Below are 26,332 nucleotides of genomic sequence, written 5' to 3'. Positions count from 1 at the left end.
ATGTCTCAAGGCTCCATTGAGATTCCCTCCAGGACATTGATGAGGTCATTGAACTCGACTTGGATCAATTACCAGAAGGGGATGAAGTTATCAGTATTCTGAAACAGGAACATACTCAGTTACACGTATGGATTGCCTTAGCGCTAGAATATTACAAGGAAGGCAAAACAGAAGATTTTGTGAAGTTGTTGGAAGCAGCATGAATAGATAGCAACCTGGATTATAGAGACCCTGAAAAAGACCAAATGACTTGCTTAGGTACATTGGCAGCCTACTATGTCCAGCAGGCTAGGAAAGAAAAAAGCAAGGACAATAAGAAAGAGCTCATCGCCCAGGCTATGTTGTTGTATACAATGGCTGACAAAATTATCATCTATGATCAGAACCATTTATTGGGAAGAGTCTGCTTCTGTCTGTTGGAAGGTGACAAAATGGACCAGGCTGATGCACTCAACCAGTCTCCAAATAACATACCAGCCCTTCTTGGGAAAGCTTGTATTTCATTCAACAAGAAAAATTATAGAGGAGCCCTTGCATACTATAAAAAAAGCACTGCAGACCAACCCAGGATGTCCATCTGAAGTCCGCCTGGGAATGGGGCATTGCTTTGTGAAACTGAACAAACTGAAGAAAGCTCACTTGGCATTCAGTAGGGCCCTGGAGCTCAACTCCAAGTGTGTGGGAGCATTAGTTGGATTGGCTGTCCTAGAACTCAATAATAAAGAGTCAGACTCTATCAAAAATGGTGTCCAGCTTCTTTCTGGAGCATATACAATTGATCCTAGCAATCCTATGATACTGAACCACTTGACAAATAACTTCTTCTTCAAAAAGCATTATAGCAAAATCCAACACTTGGCTCTCCATGCTTTTCATAACACAGAGGTGGAAGCTATGCAGGCAGAAAGCTGTTATCAGTTGGCTATGTCTTTTCATGTTCAGGAAGACTATGACCAAGCTTTCCAGTACTACTATCAGGCCACCCAGTTTGCCTCATCCTCTTTTCTAATACCCTTTTTTGGTTTGGGCCAAATGTATATTTACCGAGGTGACAAGGAGAATGCATCTCAATGCTTTGAGAAAGTTTTGAAAGTCTATCCCAATAATTATGAAACAATGAAAATTCTTGGCTCTCTCTATGCTGCCTCAGAAGATCAAGACAAACGAGATATTGCCAAGGGCCAGATGATGTTGAGGCCTGGATCGAATTGGCAGAAATCCTAGAGTGGACTGACATACAGGGTGCACTGTCAGCTTATGGAACAGCAATCTGTATCCTCCAGGAAAAGGTACAGGTTGACGTCCCACCAGAGATTCTGAATAATGTGGGCGCCTTCCATTTTAGGCTTGGAAATTTAGAAGAGGCAAAGAAATATTTTTTGGCATCTTTGGATCGTGCAAAGGCAGAAGCTGAGCATGATGAACATTACTATAATGCCATCTCAGTTACAACATCGTACAATCTGGCCAGGCTTTATGAGGCAATGTGTGAATTCCACGAAGCAGAAAAGCTACATAAAAATATATTACGAGAACATCCTAATTATGTTGACTGCTATTTGCGCTTAGGAGCAATGGCTAGAGATAAAGGAAACTTTTATGAGGCTTCAGATTGGTTTAAAGAAGCTCTTCAGATCAATCAGGATCATCCAGATGCTTGGTCTCTGATTGGCAATTTTCATTTGGCCAAGCAAAAATGAGGTCCAGGTCAAAAGAAATTTGAAAAAATATTAAAACAACCAAACTCAAAATGACACAGCGTCTATGCTAGCCCTTAGCAATATTTGGCTACAAACTTTGCATCAATCCACTAGAGACGGAGAAAAGGAAAAGCGACTTCAGGATCGTGCACTAGCCATCTACAAGCAAGTCCTCAGAAATGATCCTAAGAACCTCTGTGCTGCCAATGGCAGAGGTGCTGTGCTGGCCCACAAGGGATATTTCCATGAGGCTCGTGATGTATTTGCCCAAGTAAGAGAGGCAACTGCAGATATTAGTGATGTGTGGCTAAACTTAGCACATATCTATGGAGCAGAAGCAATATATCAGTGCTGTTCAAATGCATGAAAACTGCCTCCGAAAGTTCTACAAACATCAGAATACAGAGGTTGTGCTGTATTTGGCCCATGCCCTCTTCAAGTGTGGCAAGCTGCAAGAATATAAACAAACTTTGCTAAAGGCTAGACATGTGGCACCCAGTGATACAGTTTTCATGTTCAATGTGGCTCTGGTACTTCAGAGGCTAGCTACTTCTGTTCTTAAGGATGAGAAGAGTAATCTCAAGGAGATACTTAATACAGTTAAAGAATTGGAACTGGCTCACAGGTATTTTAGTTATTTAAGTAAAGTAGGAGACAAAATGAGATTTGACTTGGCCCTTGCTGCTTCAGAAGCCAGGCAGTGCTCTGATTTACTGATCCAGGCGCAATACCATGTGGCCCACACGCAAGCAGAATGAGGAAGAGAGGGAGCTGCAGGCCAAGCAGGAGCAAGAGAAAGAGCTGTTGAGGTAGAAACTGCTGAAGGAGCAGGAAGAGAAGCGTCTCCAAGAGAAGGAAGAGCAGAAGCTTCTGGAACAGCACACCCAGTACATAGAGAAGACCAAGAATATCCTCATGTTCACTGGAGAAGCCAAAGGGACAAAGGAAAAAAAGGGAGGCGGCGGTGGAGATGGGGACAGGCGTTCTAAGAGTGGCGAGTTTGATGAAAGACCATTAACTCATCAGAGGTAAGATTAGAACTGATAGTAAACAAGAATGATCCTGTACAATTATGATCTAATTTTAAATTATTCAAACAAGTTATTGAAAATTAAAATGGCAAATGGATAACAGAAATAACATTGATCAGTTATAATAATTTCATCCAGAAGTTAGACCAATGTAAACTGAGTGCTACTACAAAGAGAGCAAAAGAGGCCAGCTCTTAGCAGTCATTTAACATATTTGGCCAAAAGGACAGAGCTTCCAAAGGTAATGGAGAATTAGAATATAAACTCTTCTGTGCAATCTTCTGAAGAAAGATAGTGGATGATTATAAGTAGTATTACCTCATAAAGCAAAGAAAAGTAATGTAGTATAAATCTTCTTAAAAATAAGTTTAGTTATATTCAAACTCTCTCAGTGTCTTAGGTAACCTTACTATGAGAAAATACCCTTTTTCTACTCACCATTCTAGTTCCTAAGCTTTCATTCAATATGTTGCCTATCTACACAGCCAGCTACACACAATATATCTTTTTTGGGGAGGGAAGCTATGGGGGTTAAATGACTTGCCCAGGGTCACACAGGTAGTATGCCTAAGGCTAGATTTGAACTCAGATCCTCCAGACTCCAGAATCAGTGCTCTGTTCTTTGTACTACCTAGTTGCCTCTACAATCTTAAATATGACTATTGACTTAAGAATAAGACAAAAGAAATATTATATATATATATATATATATATATATATAATCAAATACATAAATAATAAAAGACACCATAATACACACATTGACACATACTACCATCAATGCATTCAGTAGTAAGGTAAAGAGTGGGCATACACTCATAGGAATTCAGTTTGGAATCACATGAGGGGAAAAAATCCATGTGCTTAGCTTAATTTACAGTTTTAGAACTTATATTCTAATCCACTGAGAGGGAGAAAACATAGATTTTTATTACTTGGGAAAAATAAAAAATGTTAAAATGCACTGTCAGTGTTATTCTCTGTGTGTTATTTATGCTTAGTATGTCTCCTTCCAAGTCTATTTTTGAAAAAAAATCTTCTGTATTCTGATGGAAGTGGATATCTTCAACATAGAGATGATCTAATTCAGTTCCAGTTGATCAATGATGGACAGAATCAGCTACACCCAGAGAAGGAACACTGGGAAATGAATATAAATTGTTAGCACTACTATCTTTCTTTTACCTTCTGAATCCAATTCTTACCGTGCAACAAGAAATTCGGTTTTATACACATATATTGTATCTAGGTTATACTGTAACACATTTAACATGTATGAGATTGCCTGTCATCTAGGGGAAGGGGTAGAGTGAGGGAGGGGAAAATTCGGAAAAGAAGTGAGTACAAGAGGTAATGCTGTAAAAAAAAAAATTACCTATGCATATGTACTGTCAAAAAATTATAATTAAAAAATTAATAAAAAAGAAGAAAAAGAAAAAAAAAAGAAAAAATCTTCATGATACACAGTTGTAAGGCTTCTGAAAAATCTACAAGTCTTTATCTCTCATTTTTTTCTCCTAAATATATATTCTATTCTAACTATCCTGATATATAAGTACATATATGTTATCAATTCTATAGTCTAATTCTATATTTCTATATTTATACTATATATGTATATGTATATATCAATTCTATTCTAATATATGTGCATATACATATATATATTCCCCATGCATTTCTCCCACTGTTATTTATTTGTATTAAAATAATCTAATATCATAATGTATGTTGATTTGGTTGATTTTAATAAGTTCTTCACAAGATTTCCCTACCCCTTCTTCCTCAGAAACCAAAATTGATGCTTACACTAAAATCCTTTTTCAGTGGTCTTTTAGCAATTTTGGTCTTTAAACCATTTCTTGTTAGTCCAAAAAACATTGGTGTTCTGACCCCTTCCCACCATTGTGTCATCATTACTGCACAAGTGAAAAATGATGAGCACATGGACCCAAGGGCCATTTTTTTCATGGGTTTGATGAGCTGCCATAGCTTAAAAAATCATAACCAGCTCATAATCATAAGACCACTCACTGGTAATGTTCCTCTCCATAATTAGCATAAATTCATTCAGAAAACAGATTTGGTCTGTTCTTGAGGCCACACATCTATGTCATAGGCACTTGACATTTTTTCAACATGGACCCCTTTGGCAGTCTGGTAAAGACAGTGAACCCTTCTTCAAACAAATGTTTCTATATTAGTAGTTGAAGGAAATAATAAATTACAGTTAAAGTTAGTTAAAATAAACGTTGTTTGAGGGTTTTTTTCTTATTCAAATTCATAAACCCTTTGGAATCTATTTAGAAATCCTTTTGAAGGGAAGAAAGATCCCAATTTAAGAGCCCCTATTCTAAACTAATCTTCATAACACCATATTCACATCTCTTTTTTGCTCAAAAATCATTAGTGATTATTTAGAGAAATGAAAATTAAGACAACTCTGATATACACTTCATATCTCAGATTGGCTAAGATAACAGGAAAAGATAATGATAAATGTTGGAGGGGAGATGGGAAAACTAGCATACCAATAAATTGTTGGTAAAATTGTGAAATGATCCAACCATTCTGGGGAACAATTTAGAATTATGCCCAAAGAACTATAAAACTGTGCATACCCTTTGATCCAACAGTATCTCTACTGTATATCTCAAAAAGATCATAAAAAAGGGAAGAGGACTCATATATACAAAAAAGCAGCTCTTTGTGTATGGCAAGGAACTGGAAATTGAGTGGATGACATCAATTAAGGAATGGCTGAATAAATTATAGTATATGAATGCAATGGAATATTATTGTTCCATAAGAAATGATGAACAAGCTGATTTCAGAAAGGCCTGGAAAGACTAACATGAACTGATGCTGAGTGAAGTGAGCCCATCAAGAGTACACCAGACATAATAACAACAATATTATGTGAGGATCAACCGGAACTGACTTGGCTCTTTTCAACAATGAGTGATTCAAAACAATTTCAGTAGACTTGAAATGGAAAATGCTATCTACAACCAGAGAGAGAACCATGGAGACTAAATGTGGATAAAAGGATAGTATTTTCACCTTTCTTTTGTTATGTGTTTTTTTTTCTTTCTTTTTTCTTTCTTTTTTTTCCTTTTTTTTCTTTCTTTCTTTCTTTTTTTCCATTTTGACCTGATTTTTCTTATAAACATGACAAATATGGAAATATGTCTAAAAGAATTGCATGTATTTAACCTCTATAAGATTGCTTGCTGTCTTGGAGAGGGGAAAAGCAAAGAAGAAAGGAAGAAAATTTTGGAACACAAAGTTTTACAAAAATGTATGCTGAAAACTATCTTTACATGTATTTGGAAAAAATAAAGTACTATTTTTAAAAACCATCAGTGATTCCCCAAAATCTATGACAAGTCTTCCTAAACTTTTCCCACTTACAAGCCCTTTCCTCCCAAGAAATTTTTACATGATCGCAGCCATATAGGTTTATAAATTAGGTATTCAAATAAAAAACTTACTAATAATAAATCAAAATTTCACAATCCCCACATTTAGTTATAAACCCCTTATGTAGATATGACCCACAATTTAAGAAGCTGGAATTTATGAAATAAAGTCTAAACTAACATTTGGCAGTGTTCAGAGGTCAGTCTTGGATAGGGTATTGGACTTGGAGACATGTTCCAGTGAGACAACCAATGTTAAATAATGTCCATCACTCATTTTATTATCCATGTCAAATGGATCATGGGTAAGTAGTAGGAAACGTGATACAAAAAAAATGCCAAAGTTCAAGTAATTAGCCTTCTTAGATCGTTAATAAGCAAAAAAACCTATTGTGCTTATGATGCATTGAAGTAGTACAAATTGGAGACATTGTGCTCCTCAAAGCTCCTACCCATGCCCCCATAGGCTAAAGCCATGAAACCTGAATCGACTGAGATTGTCTTCAAATTGGAAGCATCATCAATCGAATTATAATAAAACCCTGTGCAGGAATCACACATAGTCAGAAACTGCCCAACTAAACAAGAGTCTGTTAGAACTGGATATTTCTTCAACATAGCACAAAATAGACTGAAAGAAGCTGTAAAACAACATTTGTGGAGAGTTTTTGTGAATGGTTTCAATTCTAATCATCCTATTTCTATAAATGAAATATCTTTGGGGCTTTGAGGAGATAATGGGTTTTCATAAAAGATAGTGATTATGTTTCAAATTACTTTATCAGAGTGACAATGAAATTATCATTTTCTCATAATCTCTAAAGTCTAAAGCAATAGGCTGCTTTATTGAATAAACTTATTATTTTGAAGGGAAGGATTTTTTGGCTCACAGAAATTTAAATTATTTAATAGGAGCTTGGGGAGGGACACATAGGGAATATGTTTACAAATAGTTCATTTTTGTTGTAATAAAAAATTAAAAGTGTCTTAAAAATAAACTGATTTTTGAGGTCTTCCTCCATAATCTTGCCCCAACTTATCTATCCAACCTATCTCCTATATCTTCATATATGAAATGCTCTCCTAACCCAGACTCATGCTCTGAACACTTCTGCTTTTAATCTTCCTGTCCTACGTGGAATGTTCCCATCTTAACCTATTCAATTCTTCCTCATCTTTCAACGATCAGTTCTTCAACAAAACTTTTATATCACTCCAGTTGCCATGTCTTACCCCTACCAAAAAGAAACCAATATTCCTTCATATTCTTTTCTAATCCCATTCAGTAATTTCCAGAGATCTATATATGTACAACTTTTCTAAAACTCTATTCAAGTCTTTAAATTATTTCTTATTATTTTGTTAAATTTTTCTGGGACTGAGAACAGTATATTCAGGTCCCAAACTATTACAATTTTTCCTATCTATTTCTCCCTATAACTGAATTAATTTTTCATTTAAGTATTTTAATATTATCCTTTTCTGTGCTTATATTCTAAGTTTTGATATTAATTCATTGCCTATAGTGCCTTTAACTGTACTGTGATTCATCAGTTTATCTCATTTAACAGTGTATTTTATAATTGACTTGTTTAAGATCATAAATAATTATTACCTCCAGCTCTTTTTTTTGTTGTGGTTCAACTAAAGCAGAATAAATTTTGCCCCTTTCCCTTCTTTTGATTCTATGTGAATCTTTGTTTCAAATTATTTTTTCTATAAGGTTTCTAGTTTCTAATTAAGTCTTCTATTCTCTTCTATTTTATGGGTGAGTGCATCCCATCCACATTCATGATTATAATTATTAATTGTGGATTTTTTATTATGTCTTCTATTTGTTCCTTCCTGAAAAGGAAAAAAAATGATGGTTGAAGAAAACAAGTATCAATAGTAGTAATATGTAATTGAATTGAGTTGAACCTTTCTTCTCTTCCCTCCTAACTCTAGTCATACCCTCCTAACTCTAGTCAGTTTTTATATTTCCTTTATTTTCTTGTAAACCTTCTTTATGATCTACCCTCTGGACACGGTTTGTTTTACTTGTAACTGCTCTCTCCCCAACTTTATCTTCTCTCTTAAATCCCACTTTTCCTGTACTGATTTCATCTTGATCTTGCTATAACTAGCACAATTGCTACATATGTGGTCATGGGTAGAATACATTCCTTAGACTCTATCAAATACATAATTATGCTACATATTACAACATTGTCACAGGGTAATGGTCTCCAAGTCTTAGTTCATCATCGCCAGTGTTCTGACAATAAAAGTCAAAATAAATAACTAAGATTTCTAAACAACCATCATTTTTATCCTGTAGTCCAAACTGCTAGTCATTCATGCCATAGAATTGTGTTGACTAAGAGGTTCCTGAAATGCACCACTGTGTACAGAATAAGTTCTGATTATCTTGTATATGACTTCCAACTTTGTTACATTTTGGAGTCTATAATAGTCTCCAAATTTGGACATTTTTAATGGAATATTTTTAGAAAGGACCTGTACATTTCTAAAAATCTTATATTGTAACCTTGAGTGTTATAAATATCAGTCACTTGAATGCTGACAAAGAAGCTACTTCTTAAAATATTCTAGTTCCAAGTTTTCTCCAAGTTCATTGTAGCATTTTATCTGCATTTTGTAAAACACTCTCCCAGATGAGCTCTATTTTCTCTTACCCATAGCTTCTCTAGCCCTCTTCAATTTCTCTTCATTTCCACCAGATGTCATTATTTTCATGCCCTGCTCATGATTCACCATCACTTCATTTCCTATACTTTAATCAGTTTCCATATTCCTGTTAATTATCAGTAAACTGCTTTCCACAAAATTCACTTTTTTATTATTAAATTTTCTTTTTATTTTTAAAACACATAGAAAATTTTCAGCATTCACCCTTGCAAAACTTTATATTCCAATTTTTTCCCTCCCTTCACCCCATAACCTCCTCTAGATGGCAAGTAATCCAATATATGCTAAACATGTACAATTCTTCTATACATATTTCCACAATTATATATAAATCAACAAAAATTTATGAAGTGCCTACTATGTTCTAAGAACATATGTATACATCGGGAATACAAAGACAAAAAAAAAGAGAGAGCGGGGTAGGGAGAAGAGGAGGGAGGGAGGGAGGGAGAGAGGGAGGGAAGGGAAGAAAGGAAGGGAGGAAAAGAAGGGAGAGAAGGAAGAAAGGATGGAGGGAGGGAGGGAGGAAGGAATCAGTGAAGAAATATCTGGAACACAGAGGGAAAATTTGCAAAAGAGAACCTTCCTTCCTTCCTTTCTTCCTTTCTTCCTTCCTTCCTTCCTTCCTTCCTTCCTTCTGAGTGAAATATATTGAAAGTCTTCCAGAAACAGTTTATTAAAATAAAGTTTGAGAGCCCAAGTTTCCATTTCTCAGAAATAAAATTACTAACCCTTTTACAATAATGGTAATATTAGACCTTGCAAAATGCTCTTATGATGACCATATTCTTGTAAGAGCTTTGCAAAAATACCTTGCAGGAAGGCCACAAGCTTCCTAATAAAAATAATACTAATAATAAGACCTTGTGAGTTTCCTTAGTCCCTGTGGACAAGGACTCAGCCAGTGAAATTAGAAGCCAATAGGAACGGGCGGGTTAGGGAAGTACTGTGTTTTTTGTGGTTTTTGATGATAAAAGTTGCTGACAATGATTGATAAGTGGCCTCCAGCACTAAGCTTAGACTCAGTGATTCTAAATAAAGAAACTTTCTGTCTGAACCTAGAGATGCCTCTGAGTAGTCAATTTGAGTGAGGGTCGTGCCACCCCATACCCTCCCTCCCTTCCTTCCTTCCTCCCTCCCTTCCTCCCTCCCTCCCTCCCTCCCTCCCTCCCTCCCTCCCTTCCTTCCTTCCTTCCTTCCTTCCTTCCTTCCTTCCTTCCTTCCTTCCTTCCTTCCTTCCTATTTCCCTCCCTTCCTCCTTCTTTCCCCCCCTCTCTTTTTTATCTTTGTATTCCCTATGTACAGCTCTTAGACTATAGTAGGCAGTTCATAAATTTTTGTTGATTTATTGAAGATACAAATTATTAGAAAGAAAAATAACATCAATTAGAGAGACTGAAGTGATGTGAAAAAGAAAGTTTTGACTTCTGGTAGTCTAATTTTTTTTTAGAAAAGTTACAGGAAATGATATGACTCGAAACAGATAACATGGGTGACCATTGGTTAGTGATTGTTACTTCCTTTTTGTCTGTCGTCTGTCCAATGAAAAGGCTTGGGTCTTTTGCTATTTAAATCTTGACAAAATGGAAGCTTATCAGGCTCATGAACACATGTTGGGAGCTGGGATACCTCCCAGATGTGCTGGGGCCTCTCCCTGTGAAGACTAAATAAATGCTTTTTCTTTGTACCTGAAGATGTCTCTGATTAGCTAATTTGAAAAAGGGGGTCTAGCACCCCTCCCACACACAATAAAACCTACTTGTAGGCCATCCCATGGCTGCAACCTTTCTTTGGGTCAGTCTGCCATAGCACTCTGCCTCATAGCATCTTTCTCCTTACCTCACCCCCCACCCAATGCCACCTGGTACCTCCCCTAACTCAACTATGATTCTCAACCCTACTTCTCCTTACAGCTAACTCTCTCTTTTAGGGTGCTAAATCCCCTTCAGGATAAAAGCATGCCCCAACCTCATGGAGGTTTCTACTGGATAACTCTACTCCCTTTCTACTGGATAATTGTGAATTCCACTGAGGAACTTGTATTTCATATGCTCTCCCAATTCTTTTTCATATGTACCATTCCTAGTTACAAAGAGAAATTCCACTTAAAGTAACTACCGATAGTATAAAATATTTAGGAATCTATCTGCCAAGGGAAAATCAGAAACTATATGAGCAAAACTACAAAACACTTTCCACACAAATTAAGTCTGATCTAACCAATTGGAAACATATTAAATGCACTTGGGTAGGGCAAGCAAATATAATAAAGATGACAATACTCCCTAAACTAATCTATTTATTTAGTGCTATACCAATCAGAATCCCAAAAAACTATTTTAATGACCTAGAAAAAATAACAACATACATATGTACCATTCCCAGTGTCTATTGTATTGTATACCTTCTTTTTATTTGTAACTTATTCCCCTAAATAAATGTACCTTTCACCAGAGAGAATGGTCATTGTGAATTCTTCACATGACCAAATCCCAATTTTGGTGCCTGCCATCATTTGGTGACAAACCCCACATCACAGATCACAAAATTATAAAGTGTCTTAAAAGAATCTATAAACTTGATTCTCCAAATTAAGAGACAAAGATTTTATTAAGCTGCTGATAGCGAGCTAATTTCCAAAAGGGAGTTATATCCATTAACAAGGGGAAGATTCTACAACAGGGAAAAGTTGTCATTAGGCATAGCAAGTTCTTAATGAACTAGTAAAGCCATAAGGCAGGCTGAATTCCTAAAGAAGTTAGTGGGGATTATACCATTAACTGCCAGACTAACCCTAAAAAGAATTAGGAAAGAAGCATGACACCCATAGCTTCTTTTATAATAAGGAGAAAAATTACCTTGGTGGTTGACATTTATAGCTTGACCCCTAATTGGGTATAGTAATTATAGGATCATGAAATTTTTGTCAATACAAAGAATTAGGCAAGGAATAACTAAATAATTCTTTTTTTTTCTCCATCTTTTAATAGATTTCCTTGCTTTATTTATTGGACTTATTTTTAAAAAGCAGATAACTTGTTATCTAGCCAGCTAAAAGATTACTTTTATTTTATTTTTTAAATTGTCAAACCTTTTTTTTCTTTAATTTTTTATTAAAGCTTTTTATTTTCAAAATACATGCTCAGATAATCTTTAACATTCACCCTTGCAAAACCTGTGTTCCAAATTTTTTCCCCTCCCTTCACCCCACTTGGACCACAAATTATCCAAAATATGTTAAACATGTGCAATTCTTCAATACATATTTCCACAATTATCATGCTGCACAAGAAAAATCAGATCAATAAGGAAAAAAAAATGAGAAAGAAAACAAAAAGCCAGCAAACAACAAAAAAAGTAAAAATACTATGTTATCATCTTCATCTTCAACACAAGACCTTGTGATGAGGGTATGGTCTGGGGCAGAGATGGGTCTACAGTCCCTGTCTCCAAAGCTTTTGGAGCTTTTCATAGCCAATGAATTTCACATACTCAAGACTATGATAAAAAAGCTTTTATTGATTAGAGAGACACCAAGATGGCTCTCTTGGCAGGCAATATCACTCTCAAGAGAGAAGTGATTTTGCAAAGAGACATTTTCTGAAGGCCTACTTTATACAGAAATAGAACACTAGAACAGAATAGGCAATGCCACTTAAGTTTGCATCTGAAAAGGTACATTCTTTAGATAATCTTCTTCCTGCTTCCAGAGGGTGTGAGACCATTTAGGTTTGTATATGAAAAAAAGTCATTCTTTAGAATTTCTTCCAGAAAATCTAAGTCTATTTAAGTTTATTTCCATCACATTACAGGGCTGTCTAGTTTCACCCTCATCAATTGGAACTAGCCTGAATCATCTCTATTAAAAAGAGCCAAGTCCATCAGAATTGATTGTCATATAGTCTCGTTGCTGTGTACAATGTTCATTTAGCATTAGTTCATGTAAGTCTCTCCAGATATTTTTGAAATGATCCTGCCGATTATTTCTTATAGAACAATAATATTCCATAACAGTTATATATCATAACGTATTCAGTCATTCTTCAACTGATGGGCATCCACTCCAGTTTCTTGCCACCACAGAAAGGCCTGTTACAAACATTTTTGCATGTATGAGTCCTTTATTTTTATGATGTCTTTGGGATACTGGCTCAGGAGAGACACTGCTGTATGAAAGAGTATGCACAGTTTGATAGCCCTTTGGGCATAATTCCAAATTGCTCTCCAAAATGGTTAAATCAGTTCATAGCTCCACCAATAATGCATCAGTGTCCCAGTTTTCTCACATCCCCTCCAACATTCATCATTATCTTTTCCTGTCATTTTAGCCAATCTGAGAAATGTATAGTAGTACTTCAGAGTTTTTTAATTTGTATTTCTCTGATTTTACTAGATAATCCTGTTGAAATTGCTCCCTGCTTGTCTCAGGGAGTAACTGGGGATTCAACTAGGTTACTTATGCCCATTTCCATAAAGATCCATTTAAATTTCGCTTAAATTCAACAAAAGCTTTCTCCTATCAATTTCCTTCCCTATGGCCCCTTTAGACACTGAGTTGCTAGTAGGGACATGACTTTTTGCTGGGATCTTATTCACTATATCACTGGTACTGGCATAAAAATAAAGCCAAGAGGATTCCCAAAGACCCTTCTTAGGCCATGCAGATGTAGTATTAAGGTAACTGAGGTGGGGGTGGGGTATTAGACTTTTAAAATATTGCAACAAAATGAGAAGTGGATTTCTCTGATTGCTTTGTATATTTAAAGAAAAATTTCAGTCAGATAATTAAGATAATTACAATAAATCATATTTTATCAACTTACCAATTAATAATTAAGCATTTTCTATGTGTCAGACACTGAGGGGTACAAAAAACAAAACTGAAATAATCCTTATTCTCAGAAATCTTACATTCTATGAGGGAGAGGAGGTAATAATACAGATGTATGTGAGAAATGGATGAAAATCTGTTTTCCACAAATATGAAAATTAAATTGAAGAAATGAAACAAATTAAAAAGCTGAAATCCACAAGGACATTGAAAAATAATCAAGAGTAAAGATTATCTTCCCCAAAAACAATGTAAGCTCTTTGGGAGCAGGGACTGACTTTCATAATCAGGGATGGTGGCTTGATATTTGAGAAGAATCTTTTGTTCTCTTCCTTTAGCCTGTTATCCTTCCCCTTTCTAAAGTGTGGGAAGCTCCTTTGGGAGCAGAGGCTGGCTATGTAATGAGAGGGTGGAGAATCATGTTATGTAACTTCTATAGCATTCAATTAATGAGCAAATGGGGAGGGACTTATGCTTCAGGATAAGAAATTAAATGCTGCTTTTGGAGTTTCAAAGGTTTGTCTACTCACCTAGGCACCCATTCTTGCAAGAATGTAAAATAAATCTTTCCTGCATTTATCAATGTTTCTGGAGTTCTTGGTAAGATATTTTGTTTCTTACACATGTGTGTAGTATCTGTGGAATCTGTAGTATTGCTAGGGAAATTACACACTACAAGCAGTTTACTGGTTGGTAACATGTTATCAACGAGAACTTCTAGGAAATTCTGTGAGAGCAGAGCCAAAAAGAGGATTTGTTCTCCATCTTCTGGTCAGGTAGGCAAACGAATCAAGTGCTTCTGTGTGTTTGCTATTTAGCTGTTGTTTTTTTTTTTCTGAGACTTTGACAGATACAACTGCTTCTATTCATAACTGATATTATTGTTGAAGATGGTCAGGTAAGTGTGGAATTAACTGAGTGAAGACATTCTCTTGGGAATATAACCTTAAGCTATACTTTAAAAGTTGCAGGTGTTTGCTCCCTCCGGTTTCCTACTACCTCTTAATTAACATTTAAGTACTTCTTTTAAAGGTGATAATGGCTTTGAATTCTCTTCCCTAAGGATATCTGCTTATATAGCAGTTCTCTAGGGAAATTTAAATTAAGAGTTTGTGATTATTGACTTGTGCTCCTTTGTTTCTGGGCTAGATTTCTAGGTTTGAGACATAAGTCAGGATTCCCCCAAACAATGGAAGAAAAGGTCAACGTGGGGAGCTTCTGTCCTATTTGATCTGATGTTTTACAGTTTATGCTTTGCACTTCTTTGCTGATAAACACCTTGTCAGATGGAAGATGCCCTTTCTCAGGAGATTGTAGTAAGTCCATTTTTGCTTCTTCTTACTTGAGAGTCTCTGATTCTTTTTGTGAATTATATCATCCCACACAGTTTGGGGGCTCATCCAGGATATGTCCTATTCCTGAGGGGTCTCTTCTGTAGGAGGTTTGTGATCTGTCTCTTTTAGTATTTTTGTTATTGCTGATAGGCGTTTTTATTTGTATAAGGTTATCTACCCTAATTACTAAGGACACAAATGGTTGGAGTGATAGGTGGCCCCAAATAAGAGTTGGGGGTACAGAAACCCAATTTGTAAAAACTGAGCAATCTGGAGAGGGAAGTCCAGTTAAACAAGGATGGACCCCAGAAGAGGAAAAAGACAAGCCAGGTCCAGAAGGATTTGAGATTGAGAACAAACTAGTTGAAGAAATGTATCAAGAGTGGTGTAAGAGGTCTTCAAAGGATAAACTAAAGTGGAGGAATTGTGTGGAATTAACTGAGTAAAGATACTTTCATGGGAATATAACCTTAAACTATATTTTAATTGTGACTTGAGACTTTATAATAACAAACAGAACTATAGCTAAAAGTTGCAGGTGTTTGTCCTCTCCAGTTTCTCACCACTTAAATTAGCACTTAAGTACTCCTTTTTTAAAATGATGATAGCTTTGAAATCTTTTAACTAAGGATATCTGCTTATATAGCAGTTCTCTAGAGAAATTTAAAGAGTTTATTATTATTTACTTATATTGTATTGATCAGATTTTGCTCTGGACTAGACCATCCTGGTATTGGCAAAAGTTTATAGGTGCCTACCTTAAATTGTCTTTGAAAGTGTGAAAAATCTTTACAGTCACTTCTTCCAAGAAAACATCAAAAGGATCCAACAGGGCACAATCTCCCCAGAAATGCTCAGAGTAAAGCCCTAACACAAAAGCCAAAGTCAGGAAGTAGATTTAGGACTGAGTTAAAAATAAATCTCACAATTAAGAATTATTAAGGCAACACAAACACTCAAAATACATACTCAGGAAAAGAGAATGGCTCCAAAACATCTACAAAGAAAGCCTCAAGAGAAAACATAGCTTGAGCACAAGTTCAACTATGGAAAATATAAAGCAAAAAGGTTTGTTTTTTTTTTTTTTAGTCTGATTTATTTATTTTTTAAAATTTTTTGGGGGGGTTCTTTTTTTTTTAATTAAAGTTTTTATTTTCAAAGCATATGCATGGATAATTTTCCAGCACTGACCCTTGCTAAATTTTGTGTTCCAATTTTACCCTTCCTTCTTCCCTATCCCCTCCTCTAGATGGAAAGTTTAATGGCAATTTAACAATATATGTTAAATATTTTTAAGATATATGTTAAATTCAATATATGTATGTATATTTATACAATTAACTTGCCGCACAAGAAAAATCAGATAAAAAAAAATGAGAAGGAAAACAAAATTCAAGCAAACACCAACAAAAAGAGTGAAAATGCTAGGCTGTTTCCACAGTCCTCTCTCTCTGGGTGTAGATGACTCTCTTCATCACAGATCATTGGAACTGGCCTCAATCATCTCATTGTTGAAAAAAGTCACATCCATCAGGACTGATCATTGTATAATCTTCTTGTTGCTGTCTATGATGATCTCCTGGTTCTGCTCATTTCATTCAGTATCAGTTATGTAAGTCTCTCCAGGCCCCTCTGAAATTATCCTGCTTATCATTTCTTATAGAATAATAATATTCCATAACATTCATTATTCAGCCATTCTCCAACTGATGGGCATCCACTCAGTTTCCAGTTTCTTGTGACTACAAAAAAGGCTGCCACAACATTTTTGCATATGTGGGTCTCTTTCCTTCCTTTATGATCTCTTTGGGAAATAAGCCCAGGAGAAACATTGCTGGATCAAAGGGTATGCACAGTTTGATACCCTTTTGGGCATAGTTCCAAATAAGCAAGAATTTTTTAAAGAGCTAATATTTTTTAAATGAATGACTATTACAGGAAAAATCTCAGGAAATAAACAAAAGCTTTCAAAGACAAATTTAGAAATAAAATTAATACCTTGGAACAATAAATACAAAACCTCATGTGAGAAATAAACTTCTGGAAAATTAGAATGGATAAAAATAAATAAATAAATAAATAAATAAAATAAAATGGATAAAATAACCTTGAAAATAGATCAAGGAAAGGAAAATATAAAAATCAGTGAATTACTTGAAATTTGTAACCAAAGAACCTAAGCATCGTCTTTCAAGAAATCTTTAAAAGAAAACTGCCAAGATCTCTTTAGAACCAGAGGGCCACAGTGAAATCAAAAGAGTCCATATTACCTCCTGAACAAAACTCCAAAATTCAAATTATTAAGAACATCTTAGCCAAAATCCAAAGCTTTCAGGTCAAAGGAAAAATGTAAACAGTCAGAAAGAATTCAAGTACCAAGGAGTCACAGTAAGACTCACAAGATGTAATAGTCCTCACTCTAAAGAAACAGAGAGTTTAGAATATCCTAAGAGATAGATGTCCTAGCTGTCCTAGAGACAAAGAATATAAACTTACAGCCAAAAATAACTTACCTAGCAAAACTGTAAAATCCTATTATTTTTTAAAAAATCAACTTTTTAAATAAAAGAAAGAATAGGAACATGTTATTAAGAGGAGCGGAAGATTACACCAAATCTAGAGCGTTGATGTTGAGTTTACTTCTCTCTCATCACCCTCTTTTTCTTTATGGAGAGGGAGAGGGAAACAAAAAAGAAGAAAAAGTATAAGAGAATAGGATCTGAATAGGATGGATTTACCTATAAAATAATGTATTAGGAAGCAGAATCCAATAATATATTTTAAAAGAAACACACTTGAAACAGTAAGATACACAAATAATAAAAATGAGGGTTTTGAGAAAAATCCATTATGCATTAGCTGACATTTAACAAGAAGTCAGAGAGAGTAATAATGATCTCAGAAAGAGCAACAGCAAAAATGTATTTAATTACCAAAAAAATGCATATTTCCCACCATGTATTACAGGATAAAAACTTCACAAATAAATTCAGAAAAGCAGAAATATTAAACACATTTTTACATGTCAAAATACAATAAGAATTTTATTCAATAAAAAGCTACTGAAGAAACATTAAAAATTAATTGGAAACAGAAAAATTTAATCTTAAACAATAGAAGGATCAAAGAAGAAATTCTATTAACAACTGAAAATTTCATTAAAGAAAATGACAACTAAGAGGCAATATAACATATTCTGGGGATGAAGAGATAGTTATAGAAGCCCTCTAAGGAACAAAGGAATAGAAGGAGCTCTTTGAAAATAGCCTCATCATTAATTATCATTATTATTATTAATTTTAGGAACTATTTCACCTAAATATAAATTAATAAAACTGACAATTTAAATGATTTGGAAGAACATTTAGAAAAATATTAAAAAGCCAGAATAATTGAATGAGAAATAGAAAACTTAAATACTCTAATCTCAGAAAAAGAAATTGAATAAGGCATAAATGAAACCCCAAAAAGGGGTGGGAACCAAGATCAAGAAAACCCTATCAAACATTTAAAGAATAATTAATTCAAATATTACATAAAATGTTTGAAAAACAGGAGAAGAAGAGATCCTGCCTGCCAAATTCCTTCTGTTATACAAATAGGGTCTTATTACCTAAACTAACAAAAGTTGAAATACAGAAAGAAAACTATAGACTATTTCCTAATGAATATTGATGCAAAAATTTAAATATTAGCATACAGACTATAGCAACATATCACAAAGATTATACACTATAAACTGAGAGCAGCAGCCAACTTCTACCCAATCTGTGAGTGTGAATGCTAGCTAGGAAAATATTTCAGAGATGTGCTACTTATGTAAAATAAGTACAACATAATTTGGGGAAGGTACACTAATAGCTGGGAGATTAGAAAAGACTTCATATAGAAACTCAGCATTTTTAATGGCAGAAACTCTACTTAAAATTTGTTCTATTAGAAAGGGAGAGTAAGGAGAGAGAAAGATAGGTAAAAGAAACAGATGAAGAGGGAGAGAAGCTGAGGACATATGTCTTCTTTTCACTTGTAAACTCAGTTCATTTGCAAATAATAATTTAACTTCTCCAGGAGTAGTGAGCCTGCCTTTATCTAATTGACAAGGTAAAATCAACCATTACAAAGACTATACTCAATTATTTTAGGCATTTGAGTCAGAGAACTTTCTATTCTGTATCAAAGGTATAGCTCAATGATGTTGATAAATTATAGGTAATCTTTCCCTGTCTACTCTCAAGTGCTATACAAATGGGAACTGTGGTGATTATTGTTACTATACAGAATTCCTTACAGTCTATTTTGAAGAATGAGATAAATTTCATGGGGCTCAGTCTCTCACATTGTCAGATATAGCCTTTTTTGAGAGAAAGAGAAAATTAGATTGGAGGAGTTTATATTATTGGCTCAAGGCTATACCATAAATCACTAGTAAGGTATCAAATAAACTTAACTAAATCCTAACTACCATTATATTGCTTTCCAAACCCTCAGTTTTATGATACTTACTCTTGTGTGTGAGAGAGTAGAGGAAACAGATTATATTCAGTAAGATACCAATCTATATAAAGAGGGAAAAAAAATAATAATGATAAAAATGTCACATTTATATAACATTTTAATCTTTGGAAAGAACTTTACAAATATTATCTAATTTGATTCTCACAACAGCCTTAGGAGCTTAAGGAACTTCCCCAGAGTAACATAGCTATCAAGTGTGTGAGGTCTGATTTAATCATCTATCTTCTTGATTCAGGTCCAGTTATCTTATCTACTTTAACAATTCATTTGTGACAATTTTTTTTACACGATAGGGCTATTTAAATATTTTATTTCCTTTTCTGCTAATCTGAATACTTTATATTTTTATAAATATCCATTCATTTAGATTGTCAGTTTTGTTTCCATATAATTAGATAAAAATAGCTCCCAAAGGATGACTATTTCCCATTGTATTGTGGACCAGACTTTTAATAATAGTAATAATAATAATAATAACACTTTGACACTAGTGAAATGCTTTATAAATAATATCTCATTTTATTCTCATAGCTACCTTGGGAGGTTGGTGCTGTTATTATCTTCATTTTATGAATGAGAAAAGCAGAGAAGTTAAGTCACTTGCCCAGAGTCACATAGTTTCTAAGTTTCTTATAGGATTTAAAGTTCAGGTCTTCCTGGTTCCATGTCCAGGACAATATCATATATGTAAATGTGTGTATAAATGTATATGTATATATGCACACATGTATATGAATGTATGTACATATATGTATTGTGTACACACACATATATATCCGCCATATCCACCTAAATGTTGGAAGTGAAATGCATCAAACTCAACTAAAAGCATGCAGAAAATATTCTGTCAAGATCTCTCCTACTCTAAGCTCCTTTCCTCCTCAAATTGTTTTTGCTTATCTCTATGTATGTATTTTATATCCCTTAGAAGATAGGGTCCCTGAAGGAAAGGACAATTTCATTGTCTTTGAATTCATATCTCCACCTTTAACAAAGTTCCTCAGTTCAATAAATGATTATTCAATTGAATTGCTGAGATGAATTACTGCTAGGGAATGTTGCTGTGAAAATTTTAATAAACTTGAAATGGAGTAATGGAGTAGAAAGTATTTCTAAAAAGTAGTTAGAAAGATGTGATGCCAAAACATAGAGGAAATCAAAGACAGCCATCAGGGATACAATGAGAGAAGTTAAGTTTTGGGTTTTATTTTTTGATTTCCATTTATTTAAATGGATTTCCCTCTCATTTGGTGAATAAATATTCACAATATAAAAGTAAGCTAATAATGTGAGAGGGATCCATAGAGTGGATTCCTTTATGGATTTGGGATATTGAGATTAGATAATTTCTAATCTATCTTTTATCTAATCTAAGTTTTGATTTTACTTAGATAATTTCATACAGACTCTAAATAAAAGTGTCAGTCCAATTAGTGATATGGAAGATGATAAACTTAATTTCAAACTTAAATTTTAAATTATCAATGTGACAAAAAACCTTCAGAATTCATACTTTAGTTCATCAACTAAAGACATATTCTTATTTTCCTATAACAATTGTTCATTGTCCACTGAAAGAAGTGTCCTATTGTTTCTCAAAAGAAAATGTTTATAGGAATTGTCTCCCTCTAATGGCTATATCAAGGAACATAAAACTCAATCCTAGGAATGAAGGGGGAAAAAAAGACAAAAATCTACTCTGAAGGAAGGAGGGAGAAGAGAACATGTAAATAAAATCATACATGTTCATATATTACATATATGATATATTACACACATGTTATATAATTTCTATGTGTTTAACATATCATATATATGATAAATTGGAGATAAGAAATAGAGGAAAGACACTGGTATTAAGGGAGAGCTGGAAAGCATTCTTGTAGAGGTAGGATTTTATTTAGAACTTGGAAGGAAGCCAAGAATGGCAAAAAATGATGATGAAAACAGATATAAAATTCTATGGCCCTGAAGTCAGGAGGACATGAGTTCAAATCCAGCCTCAAACACATCTCTTACCATTTTCCACTCACTAGCTGGGTGACCTTAGGCAAGTCACTTAACCCTAATTGCCTCTCCAAAAAAACCAAAAAAACCCATCAAACAGAAAATGAATAAACTAGGAAGATAGATTGTCTTGTACAAGAAAAAGCAAGGCCAGTGTCTTAATCAGAGTATGTGGAGATGAGTAAGGTGTAAGAAGACTGAAAAGGTAGGGAGACATCCAAGAATGAAGAGCTTTTTGAATACTAAACAGAGGAATTTTTTTCCCTATCTGCTCTCTGCTAGCATATCTTGAATCTTGTCACTTCTCCAGGCCCCTGTCTCTGCTTGGTCTCCCACTGCTTCTGCTCCCGTTGCTTCTCCTGCTGAGCTTGTCAGCTGCTCTGTGCTCCAGTAATACTGTTTTGGGAGCCAGGAGACTATATCATTGTGCAGGACATGCCCTATCCCCTGCCCTGCGATGCTCACAGCCTCAGCATTGGGGACTCCAACCTGACATTCTTTGTACTGTCACCTTCAGTGGGCAGGAGCTGCCCCCCCACTGAGGGCAATTGCAGCATCAGTGAGGGCTGGATAGTATACCTGGCCAACTTCACATCCCTGCTGCTCAACCAAACAACAACATCAACAAACCAAGTTTGTGATGAGTGCCAAGCAAGCATCAAGTGCTAAAACAATTTTTCTCATGGATATACTTCGAATACCAAATTCAATGAGTTTTGAAGCAGACAAGTGCCAGAACAGTGAGTGCTAAGAATGCAAAAAAGAGACAAAAAAACAGTCTTTGTCCTTAATGAGCTTACAATCCAATAAAGGAGACAGCAGTCAAGGATATATTTACAAATGCTTTATTTAAGATAAATAGGAGGTAAAGAATAAAAAGGCATTAGAATTAAGAACAGCTAGATGACACAGTAGAAAGAATGTCAGGCTTAGAGTCAGGAAAACTCAATCTTCGTGAGTTCAAATTCGATTTCAGATCCTTACTAGTTGTGTCACTTAACCCTGTTTGCCTCAGTTTCCTCATGTGTAAAATGAGCTGGAGAAGGAAATAACAAACCACTCTAGTATCTTTGCCAAGAAAATCTCAAATGAGATCATAAAGAGTCAGACATAACTCAACAACAAGGTTATAGTGAATTAGTGTATTCATGCATATAGGGATCATAAATTGAGGTCAGAGAAACCTGGGTTCTAGTTCCAGCTATTAATATTAGCTATGTAATCTTGAGAAAATGACTTTACCTCTCTGGGCCTTAGTTTCCAGCCCTCAAAAAAAAATACAATCAGAGGGAATTAGGGAATGAGAGATAAGAAAAATAAGAAGAAAAAAATACATAACGAAAGTACCAAAGATTTCAGGAAGAAGAAAATTTGAACATATACAAATAAATCAATAGGAAAAATAGTAACAACAGAAGAAAATAAGGTCTCCAGATCTAGTAAACAAGTTCAGGCATCTATGATAATAATATAATAAATACTAAAAAATAAAGGAAAATGATCCAACACTTAATGAGCCAAAGGACACTGATTTGAAAACATGGAACCACAATGCACTGTGCCTGAATGGTTTACAAGAGAAATGAGAATTATAAGAACCTTGCCGTGGCTTACAAGTAAAAAAATGAACAAAACAGAAAAACAGGAATATGCAATGGCAAGCACTATCAAAGAAACAGAAGAAAGAATAACTGATTGGGAATGCAAATACATAGAAATAAGGTCAACTTCAACTAAAAAACAAACAAAAATAACATTAAAAGAATGTATGCTCACTACATGGAAAACATATAGTTCTTAAAGATGGATATGAAGAAACAGCCTAAGGATAAGAAGTCTCCCAGAAGAATAAATAAATAGGACAAAACAAAACAACAACCCTTAACATTATCATGAAGGAAATAATAGAAGAGAAATGCCCAAGAATATCAAAAAATAGAAACTGAAATTCCACTGGAAAGAACTCAGCAGATTACCTCCAGGAAAAAAAAAAAAAAAAAAAAAAAAAACCATAGCTGCAAACTCCAAGATATATTGTAGTTAAATTTCCATTCAGAAGCCAATTATGCAAGACATCAGAAGAAAGACTTTCAAATATAAAAGAAATTAAGTCAGAACAAAATATCATTTACGAGGTTATCCATTCATACATTAAGTTCATGCAGGATTTCTTGGAATATGTATCAATCAGTCAATCAATATTTACTAAATGTCTACTATGTATTGAGTCAAGAATATAAATACAAAGAGTATAACAATTCCAACTAGCAAGGAATTATGTTCTTACATTCTAACAGAGAAAACAATCATATATGAAAAAATATGTAGTATAAAGTAAATAAATATAAATTCACACAAAGTAGTTAAGGAGTTTGGGGGCAGTTAGGTGACACTATACAGTGCCCAGTCCAGAGTCAAGAAGATTCATCTTCCTGAGTTTAAATTTGACCTAAGACACTTACTCTGTGACCTTGGGCAAGGCAATTTTCTCATCAATAAAAGGAGCTAGAGAGGAAATGGCAAACTATATCAGTATCTCTACCAAGAAAATCCCAAATGGAATCACAAAAAATTGGAAATTACTGAAAATAAATGAACAATAATAACAAAAGTTAAGGAGGGGAGGGCACTTAGCAGTTGGGAGAATCAAGAAAGGTTTTATGCAGAATATGTTTGAGCGTCTTCTGAAAAAGAAAAAAAAAGATGGTTTCTTTAAGGTGAAGATAAGGCCTGGGAGATGATGATTCCTCTTGAGGAGTGAGAAATGAGGAGTGAGAGATACCCTAACAGCAATGGAGTCCTCAACCAAATTGTCACAGGTTTTTCCAAAAGAATTCGCAGTCCCAATCTCCAAGCAAGGTTTTTTGGCCAAAAACAATATGGGTTTATGCACTGAGAAGTTCCTGATAGGAATTAGCAAACGTTTGGGTACAGAATCTTGATTTTTAATCCAGCCTTCTATGGTTTGGAGATAGGGAACAATTAGGGGCTAATTTTCAAATCAGTAAAGGGCAGTGATCATTTCCCAGACCAAAATGATTCTCATATTAATTGGAGGTAGGAGATTCCTGTGGGAACCAGGTAGGAGGGTAGGGATCATTTTCAGGAATTTCCCCAGGCCAAGTGGCCTACCCTCCACAAAGATCAAGGAGACACAGTTTGGTTTTTTTTTTTTTTTTTTTTTAAATTCATTTTTCCAAATTATCCCCTCCCTCCCTCCACTCCCTCCCCCCCCCATGGCAGATAATCCCATACATTTAAATGTGTTACAATATAACCTAGATACAATACATGTGTGTAAATACCATTTTCTTGTTGCACATTAATTATTAGCTTCCGAAGGTATAAGTAACCTGGGTAGATAGACAGCAGTGCCAACAATTTACATTCGCTTCCCAGTGTTCCTTCTTTGGGTGTAGTTATTTCTGTCCATCATTGATCAACTGGAAGTGAGTTGGATCTTCTTTATGACACAGAGTTCTTATTACATCATTCCCCCCTTAAGCAGTCACCCCAAATCCATTTGGGGCAAAGGGATGGAGGTCTCATCTTCTGGAGCTGTTTCAAGCTGATACAGGTCTTAGAGCTGTCCCTATGTTCAATGGGGGTTCAGGCCAGGAGGGGAAGTGCAAGATCTGAAGCTGGCAGCAGCAACATCTAGGCGATGTTGAGTGTCCCAAGTCAGTTGTACCGGGATCTTCAGACTGAAAGAGTAGCTGGATAGCTTGAAGCCTGGAGGAAATGAATCTTACAAGCAGATTAAAAATGAGGTGGCATCCAGGGTGGAGATGATAACATTTGGGAATGAGGCCTTTGCAAATAATGCATCAGGTCCCATCTGTGGGCTGCCTTGAGGATGCTGAAGGCCTACCCAACATTCCTGATGCCCCCATTGCAGGGGCCACAGAATGCCATCAAGAAAAACTGGAAAGAAAATGCTAGGAGAAAGATTCTTGTCCTTGGAGTGAGGAAAAGGACTGGAGTGAGAGAAAGGACCCAGACAATTTCACCCTTCTTTCTCCAGAGTGTTTTCAGGGGTCCTGCTAAAGAATAGCTTCAGGTCCTCTAGGGGTTCACAGGAATATTCTGAAATATCTGAAGGAGAGGTAACAGAAGCAGCATTTTTAATCCTAGAAATATGAGTCCAGCTGGGGAAACCTTCCAGTTTGACTTTGGAGTAGTCAGAATGACCTTATATGGGCCTTTCCACTTTATACTTAGAGGGTCAACACCTTGAGGTTTCCAAGGTTGTTCAAATATGCCATGTCCCCTGGGTTTACAGCAGAGGCAGTCTAAGTATGAGCATCTGTAGTTTTAGGGATAGGTTCATTTGTGTATTCAGAAAGGACTTTTTGGACTGCACTGAGCTGTATGGCAAATTGAGTGACCAGATGCTGTTCTGGATCTACAATAGTATCAGTGGTTAAGAAGGGCCTCCCATACAGAAGTTCAAAGGGGCTCAGCTTAATGTCCTAAGGTGCAATGAGGACTCTAAGAAGCCCTAGTGGGAGGTTCTCCACACAATCTTCTTGAGTTTCTAAGCACAGTTTAGTATGGACTCTCTTGAGGTGTGATTCATTTTCTCCACCTTTCCAGAAGCCTGAGGACCACAGGCAGAGTGGAGGTGGTAGGTGATTTTGAGCTCTTTGGCTACATTTTGGGTTACCTTGGAAGTGAAGGCCAGGCCATTGTAGCTCTGCAAAGAGCCAGGCAGGCCAGAGTGAGATATGATCTCTCAGCAAGCACTTTGAGACCTCCGGAGCTTTCTCAGTCCTGCAGGGAAAAACTTCTACCCAGTTAG

At 35.3% G+C, this 26,332-nt stretch overlaps 1 pseudogene; it reads left to right on the top strand.

Moving 5' to 3' along the window:
- On the top strand, positions 1 to 26,332 carry LOC141555970 (RNA polymerase-associated protein CTR9 homolog; annotated as a pseudogene).

The sequence above is a fragment of the Sminthopsis crassicaudata genome, chromosome 2 (assembly GCF_048593235.1).
Source record: "Sminthopsis crassicaudata isolate SCR6 chromosome 2, ASM4859323v1, whole genome shotgun sequence".
Lineage (NCBI taxonomy): Eukaryota > Metazoa > Chordata > Mammalia > Dasyuromorphia > Dasyuridae > Sminthopsis > Sminthopsis crassicaudata.
This window is presented reverse-complemented; position numbering and strand designations above follow the sequence as displayed.